The sequence below is a fragment of the Fringilla coelebs genome (assembly GCF_963513975.1).
Source record: "Fringilla coelebs genome assembly, chromosome: 9".
NCBI lineage: Eukaryota > Metazoa > Chordata > Aves > Passeriformes > Fringillidae > Fringilla > Fringilla coelebs.
Window position 1 is genome coordinate 29,432,977 of NC_140067.1, and position 8,368 is coordinate 29,441,344.

Sequence of the window (8,368 nt, forward strand, 5' to 3'; positions counted from 1 at the left end):
TGTCCATTCCTGTTCCACTTCTGTCTGTCTGTTTTCCCAAACAGAGAGATGCTCATACTTAGGTCCAGTATTATTTTTTTCCTTTGTCTCATTGCCTGTTTCTCTTGGTTTTAACCCTACAGAAAGCTGCTCCCTCCTGCCAGCAGGGCAGGTAGAGGCTGATGTGGGTGAATGAACGGGGTTCTCTTTGGGTGCTGGGTGTGGGGATGCCCTGGGCCATGCAGAGGTGACCTGCTATGCCAGCATGCTGTGACACTGGGACCCTCCAGCTTCTTTAGCAGGTGTCCATTCCTGTTCCACTTCTGTCCATCTGTTTTCCCAGACAGAGAGATGCTCATCCTTAGGCAGCTGTGGAAGTCCAGTATGAGTTTTTCCCTCGATCTCATTTCCTGTTTCTCTTGGTTTTAACTGTGCAGTCCCAGAGCATGTGCCCAATACTGCATTTTTAGGGAGCTGTTATTCACACAGAACCTTGTTGTGTTCTGTGGGTGCTGCCTGAAGTCCACAGGACTCCTGGGAATTGCATCCACGCTGCCTTTGCAATCAGTCTGAGCTCAGAATGGATCTGGATCAACTCCTCTTGTTTCAGGAGCACCTCATTTTCCTGCTGCTAAAGGATGGAACATCCTGAAGTACACCCCCCTCTGTGGGGGTCCCCTTGTTTGCACACATTTGCTCAGTATAAGGGGACTGCAGGATATGCAGAATTAGGGCAAGAAATACAGATTTATAGCTTTAAACCACAGTGAAGACAGGTTTTAACAAGCTGCTAGACCAGGCTTTAGAATGCTTCTGCCTTCCTCTCCTAAAGGCATCCAAAGAATCTTTCCTGGCTCTGCAGCATTGCCAGGAGCACAAAGGTTGGTCTCCAATGCCCCCTGCAGCAGATCCTCAGTGCTCAGGGGCTGTCTTTTGCCTCCATGAGTATTTCCTGCAGAATTTTCAGGCTTTCCCAACTCATGGCTGTTTGTGAGGGACTTGCTGGGCTGTGCTGATGGAAATGTGAAAGCGAAATTAACCTGCAGGTGCTCAGTCGGAGCTGGCACGTGGTTTTCCAGGCACGGGAGCCAATTGTCAGGGTCAGAGTGTCTGGGCTGTGTTTGGCCAAGTGCCTGGATGGTGGCCAGCACCACGAGAGTGCTAATTCCAGCAGGCTGGGCAGGGGACAGGCACCACTTGGTTCTTGGCCTCTCCTTCTTTGCCAAACGTTGCTGGGGTCACCCAGCCCAGGGAGGAGACACCCACATGTCCCTGCCCTTGGAGCAGGGGCTCAGCAGCATTCCCAGATGTTCCTGTGGCAATGCAAGGGCTGAACAAACAGCAGCAGATGGGATGGCCCCGTTGTGGTGCTGCACAAAGCTGCCAGACACCTCCAGGACACGTTTTGTGGAGCTGCTGCTCACAGGGAGCAGGTTTGAGTGATGGGGAGGAAATGAGGGAGCAGCAGGATCACTGCTGGAGCCTTCTCAGCTCTGATTAGGAAGGAGCACGGAAGATGATGGCTCACCTCTGAGCTCTGTGTGCTGCTGCTGCAGAGAGGGTAAATACAGAATCAATAGCAGCTTTTAGAACACTTTTTTTTTCTTTTTTCTTTTTTCTTTTTTTTTTTGCCGAGACAGTTGCTCCCAGGGGCATTTATTTTTGGAGAGAGGTTATCTCAGGAGTCTTTTCCCAAGAGACTTCTCTGTTATGTGATGTTTTAGCAAGAAAGACCTTCTCCAGAGACTGTGCATTCTCTCAGGGGATTCATGTTTTGCAGAGCATGTTTCAAAAAAAACCAATTTCTGTCCCCATGTATTTAAAAACAACGCCTCATATCAGTCATAGCCTTCAGTCTGTGATGTTGTGGCCTCCCTCACCTCCCAGGCTGGACTTCAAGTGGGTCACCATCCTTTCTGGAAGTCTCATCCCTTGCTGCTTTCGGATAAGTGTCCAGGAATATGGCCCCAGACTCAGGGAAAGTGGAAGCTCCTGGAGCCAGAGGCCACAGGAGCCTCCACAATTCCTTTTCCTCTTGGTTTCCCCACTGGAATGACTTTGCTGCCGTTTGTGAGCCCAGTTCAGCCCTTGAAGGGCTTTCCTGGAGTCCCAGGGTGACAAATTCAAAGCCAAACAGGGAGCAGTGTCATGCTGCTTCCCACCAGTGCCAGCACTGCCACATGATGATTTCTGGAGCTGAAAGACCTCTGAAGTGCAGGGCTGGCTGAAAAACCCTGCAGGGACTGCCCCTGGAGCTCCCATTTCAAGGCTGGGCATTGCTGGATTCCCAACCTGGTTTAAGTAGGGCAGAGAGTGTGAAATACAAAGCTGTGTTTTGTGTCAGGTACACACAGGCAAGGTGTGCATTTGTGATTGTGATATGTGTGGAAACCGACCATGGGACAGTTATAAAGATGAATTCTAATAATAACTGAGGAAAGTAAAGCATGGAAGAAGCCTTTGAACCTATCCTTTGTTTGCAATTAACCTTTATAAGTCTTGATTTTGGAGCATTTGAATTAAAGCTTTAAGGATGTTGCTTTTTGACAGTTAAGCCTTAAAGAGTGCTGCAATAATAACCTTCTGAAGTATCATTTTAGAATATTGCTTGTAGTAAAGATCTTTTGAAACTCTACCTTTAGAATATATAAAAAGGGAGCATGCAGCTTGAGAAAGGAAGATGGACATCAACTCAAGGACTAATAGTCTCGACCAAGGGAAGCTGGACATCCCTGTTATGAGATTTATAATTCTTGTCATCAAAAGGTGGAGCCACATCTGGAAGCTGGACCTCACCAGGTGGAATACTCCTTCCTGGGATACTCCTTTCGGGATGTACATCCTGAGAAAAACTAAATCACAACACAAGTGGTTATGCCACGAATTGTGACATAAAAATTGGGAACAGAAACTGCTGAGGAAGCTCGTGAGTACCCCTATAAAGCCCCAAATATCGGTGTGCAGTCGGAGAGAAAACTTCCCCCACTAAACCCTGCGCTGTGTTGCTCATATATTACCACGTTAATTAATTGATTGCTGCTTGAATATTGGCCTAGTCAAGCTTCTCATTTACAACAAGAATGCGAGTGGAAGGGGACAGAAGTGTGGCAGGAAGGGCTGGCAGGGAGCTGTCTGCCCCTGCAGGATTCGGGGTGGATCCGAGCCATCCGCCTTCACAGCCAGGACGAGCCGCTAATTTCTGCCCCAGCTGCCCCGCTCGGGTTTTGTTCGTGCACAAGGGAGTCGTGTTCTGTGGGTGCCCCATCCACCACGGGGGACGTCTCTGGGAGCAGAGGGCCAGCACTAATGCCATCCTGTGTGGCTGGGAATGAATTCACCCTTTATTCTGTGCTCTCCAGCCCTGCAGGAGGAGATGCTGCCGTTCACAGCTCCACACCCTGGTGCCTCTAATCCCGGACAAAAACCCGGCCCGTGGAGCAGCAAACACAACAAGACCTCTATTCTTAGCCTGGAAAGCCTCAAAGCTGGTTCTTTGGGGTGTGGGGAGATGAATATGCAGTTGCTGGAGCTCTCACAAAAGCCCTGAGCTGGGAGCAGCCGCTCCTCTCCCTTTGGATCTGTAGCCTTTGCTGCAGCTTTTCACAGTTACATAAATTTGGCCTATTTTCCCCTCCCAAATTAACATCTTGCTCGCTAAGTTTAGGATCTTGCATGCATACAAAACAAACCTGCTTTTTCACATGCAGCTGGAAATCCTGGGTCGCCCAGGGAGAAGCTGTTCCTGCCCCTGTAGAGCCGGGGAGCACCTTCATGGTGGTGACAGAGAGTGGCACTGACAGTGTCCCCTCGCAAGTCCTGGACACCACACTGCAAAGCATCCAATTGCCCTTTTTTTTTCTCCTCTGGGAGAGTCAGATCCCAGCCTACAAGGCTGTCTGTCCTCCTAGAGACTAGGAGCTTGCCTTGGGGCACGGAGCAGACAGCTCCTCACTCCCCACAGGACACAGGTGGGGGGATTGTTTTCCCCAAAGATGGTTCTGCCCACCCTCCCCAATGGCTCTGCAGTGTATCTGCATTAAAAACAGCCCTACAGAGAAGGGATGTCACTGGGAAATCTCCCAGCCCTGGGCTGTAGGAAAGCTGTGCATCCTCAGAGACTCCTGGCAGCTTTGGGAGTGGTGACAGCGATACAGATGCAGAGAGCTGCAAGAGAGAGGCACACACCCCCCTTTGCAGTGACAGTGCTCCCAATTTCAGCATCCTAAAGGGATCCAGCTCCCCAGCACCACTGGGATCTCTCTGGGGTGGAGGAACAATCATGATCTTGTCATGGCACCAAACCTCAGCACCTCACTGCTCTTGTGCTGGGAATGAGGATGGGATACTGATGCCTTGGCAGAGCTGACCTAGAACAGAGTTAAAGAATAAAGCAGGGATTTATTAAAGGCTTCCATGGACCCACCTTGGGCAGCACAAGAGCCCAGCCAGGGCTGCACCCAGGATGGACCAAAATGGTCACAAAATGCACAACAGGTCACAGGGTCTGACACTTTGATCAGTTCTGCTCCATTTGCACCTTGGAGTTCATTGTCCCATTCCAGCTTTAGCCCCTGCAGTCCCATCCTTGTTTTTCTCTCTCCAGCCCACGGTGTTTGTGCTCTTGGGCTGAGATTTGGATCATTTGTCCCTGGTGCCCAGCTGGAGCAGGAATTGTTTTGTCTCCCTGCTCTGTGCACAGAGCTCACCATCCCCTGATGTGAAGCCCAGACCCATATACTAAAGCAGCACAGAACCTGAAAAACACAAAATTTCAAACCTGAGGCACCAATACCTGGTTAAAGGCCCTGAAGTGATCATCCCTTGGGCCTTGGATGTGCTGCTCCAGGCAGAGAATCCGTCCATAGCCCTGGACCCACAGTGAGACCTTTTCTCTTGCAGGGCTGATGGAATGCTGAGACTTGAAATCTGTTCTGACAGCTCCTGGCAGGGTGATCTGTGAGGAGGGGCTTTCCTGGAGCTGGGTGCCAACATCCTGAGGCCAGTGGAGCAGGCAGGATACTGGATTTTGCTTGGTAGGACTGATCCTGTCCTCTGCTGTGGGAATGTTCATCGTTTTAGGTGAGTCCTGAAGGTGTGTGACTGAACACAGCCCCCCAGAGATGGGGATGGGCCCAGGGTGCTCCCAGCTTCACTGCTGGGCAGGGCATTGACTTGGAAATTCTGCACTTGTAATTCCATGCATCACCCATCGATTTCTGTTAACAGCAGCCCTGTGGCCAGAGATCCATGTGTCTGCAAACACCAGTGGGAAGCCTTGGAGTCAAACGGGTGAGTGGGGCTTTTGGGGAGGGTAGAATACCTCAAGCATCTGACTTGACTGGATTTTAACCCTTCTGACCAAACTGAGCTCCCCCAGGTGAGAGCTGAGTGGCAGAACATTGGAGCAGAGGAGGGGAAGAGATCTGGGAGCTTTCAAAAAGCTGAAAAAGGCGGGAGGTACAAAGCCCTCCCTGCCTTCCAGAGGATCCCACGCTTCTAAACACTCCATGTTTTAGAGAAATAAAACCTGTGGGGTGAGGAATTGGTGCCCCTTGGGCAAGGATTCTGGCTGGATCTCTGGTTCCCCCCGTTCTGGGTGTGTCAGGGACTGCAGGGGGCTCTCCAAAGGGGAGGTGGCAGGGCTGGAGTGTCTTTCACCCCTCCAAAAAGCCCTGCCAGCCCCTTGGATCTGCATCAGGATGAGCCAGATAATGGGGCTGGGAGGGAGAGGCTGAGCTGGTGCACCCATGGCATCCCTGGGTGTCCCTTGGGGGGTTTGTTATGTTCAAAGGAAAAATGGAGCCACCCACAAAAAGCTGAACTGACCCTGCAACCCCTTCCTGCCCAGGAATAGATTTGTAGAGAAAATGCAAAGTTTGAATTATTATTATTATTATTATTATTATTATTATTATTATTATTATTATTATTATTATTATTATTATTATTATTATTATTATTATTATTATTTAATAATAATAATATTAATATTATTATCAACGTCATCATCATTATTATAATTTTTATCATTATTGTTATTATTATTACTGTTATTATTTTAAAGGTTTATATATTATGTATAAAATTAATATATATAACAAATACAATATAACATTTAACATAACATATACCATAACCTATATAACATATGTAACATATGTAACATATATAACCTATATAACCTATATAACATACATAACACATATAACCTATATAACATATATAACATATATAATGAAAGCTTTCATGTCTTCACACGATTTTACAACACAGAACTAACCAGTATTTTATTCCTTGCACAAAACACTGATTTTGTCAGACGAAGCTCTTTTCTAACCCAAAAAATAGAACAGCTAAGAAACATTTTTAAAACTTTTATTTTATTTTCAGTCTCATGTGAAGAGTGAGACAATACAAGTGTTATAACTCACACCATCACAATCAAAAGTCAACTATTTCCTAATTACAATGCATTATGAGTGTTTCTTAACCTACCAGTTTTTACTACACTATACTATAAATACCTTAAAACCAATTATCTAAAATTACCCCTTGTGAGTTCTAGTACAATGCATCTTTCATAGTTCTATTTCTCTAAAGTATCCAGTCTTATTTACAAAACCCTCTTTTAAAACTTATTTCTAATTCCATTTCTCTCTCAACAATACCTATCCTATTCCATAACATTTCTAAGCCAACATTTCTTATCTCAAAATTTACATACAAATATAATCCTTCCATCAAACTTTATGATTTCTCTACAAATCTATTTCACCACACCCAAGTGACAGCAAATAAAGACCATGGAGCCCAAAAGTGGAAATTTTTTTTCTTTAATAGGTATTTATTAATATAAAAATTGAGTAATATCAAATATTTTTTTTTTGTTTTAAAAGAGATGATAAATTTAGAAAGGTTTATTTGTGGGTTGTAGTTTGGTTTAGTTTTTTTGGTGTTGGAAATGTTGTGGTTTGGGTTTTGCTGGGTTATAGGTGTGAGTTTTTGGGGTTTTTTGGGTGTTTAGTTTAGAGTAGGTTTAAAGAAAAGGGAAAACCCCTATAGTTTAGTGAATTCTTTTGTTTTAGTGAGTTAAAATCAATTAAAAGTAAAGGAGAGTTTTGTTTTGTTGTTTGTTTGTAGATAACATAGGAGTAGGAATGTGAAGGAGTGAGAGTTTTTGAAAATAAAGGAGTCCTTTCCTCGCTCTGATGGCGGGTGAGGCCCTGATCCCTCTCCTGTCTCTTCCCTCTCCCTTTCCTGACTCTTTCCTATTCCTTTCCCATCCCTTTCCTCTCCCTTTTCTGTCTCTTTCCCATCCCTTTCCTGACTCTTTCCTCTCCCTTTCCTATTCCTTTCTGTCCCTCTCCCGTCCCTCTCCCATCCCTTTCCCATCCCTTTCCCTACTCTTTCCTGTCCCTTTCCTATTCCTTTCTGGCCTCTCCCGTCCCTTCCCCATCCCTTTCCCGTCCTTTTCCCGTCCCTTTCCCATCCCTTCCCCATCCCTTCCCATCCCTTCCCCGTCCCTTCCCATCCATTTCCCATCCATTTCCCATCCCTTCCCATCCCTTCCCCACCCTTCCCCGTCCCTTCCCCATCCCTTCCCATCCCTTCCCCATCCCTTCCCCGTCCCTTCCTCATCCATTTCCCATCCCTTTCCCATCCATTTCCTGTCCCTTTCCCATCCATTTCCCATCCCTTCCCCATCCCTTCCCCATGCATTTCCCATCCATTTCCCATCCCTTCCCCGTCCCTTTCCCATCCCTTTCCCATCCCTTTCCCATCCCTTCCCCATCCCTTCCCCATGCATTTCCCATCCATTTCCCGTCCCTTTCCCGTCCCTTCCCCGTCCCTTTCCCGTCCCTTTCCCGTCCCTTCCCCGTCCCTTCCCGTCCCTTCCCGTCCCTTTCCTGTCCCTTCCCTGTCCATTCCCCATCCCTTCCCCCATCCCTTCCCCATCCCTTCCCCATCCATTCCCCATCCATTCCCCATCCCTTCCCCATCCCTTTCCCGTCCCTTCCCCATTGCTTTCCCATCCCTTCCCCATCCCTTTCCCATCTCTTCCCCATCCCTTTCCCGTCCCTTTCCCATTCCCCCCGGGGCAGCATCCAGCCCGCGGCACTGACGAGCCGGGCAGGCAGTGCCAGCCTGCCCCGGCCCTGCTCTGTCTGTGTGTCTGTCTGTGTGTGCATCTGCCAGAGCTCCCGCTCTCCCTTCTCCCCCTTCCCTCTCCTCCCGAAACCCCCTCCTTCCACCAGCTCTTGTTCTTCCCACCAGATGCAGGGCTGGGCAGTGGGGAAGGGGCACGGAGCTGCTCCGGGGGGGATAACGGGGCTGGGCAGTGGGGAAGGGGCACGGAGCTGCTCTGGAAGGGATAACGGGGCTGGGCAGT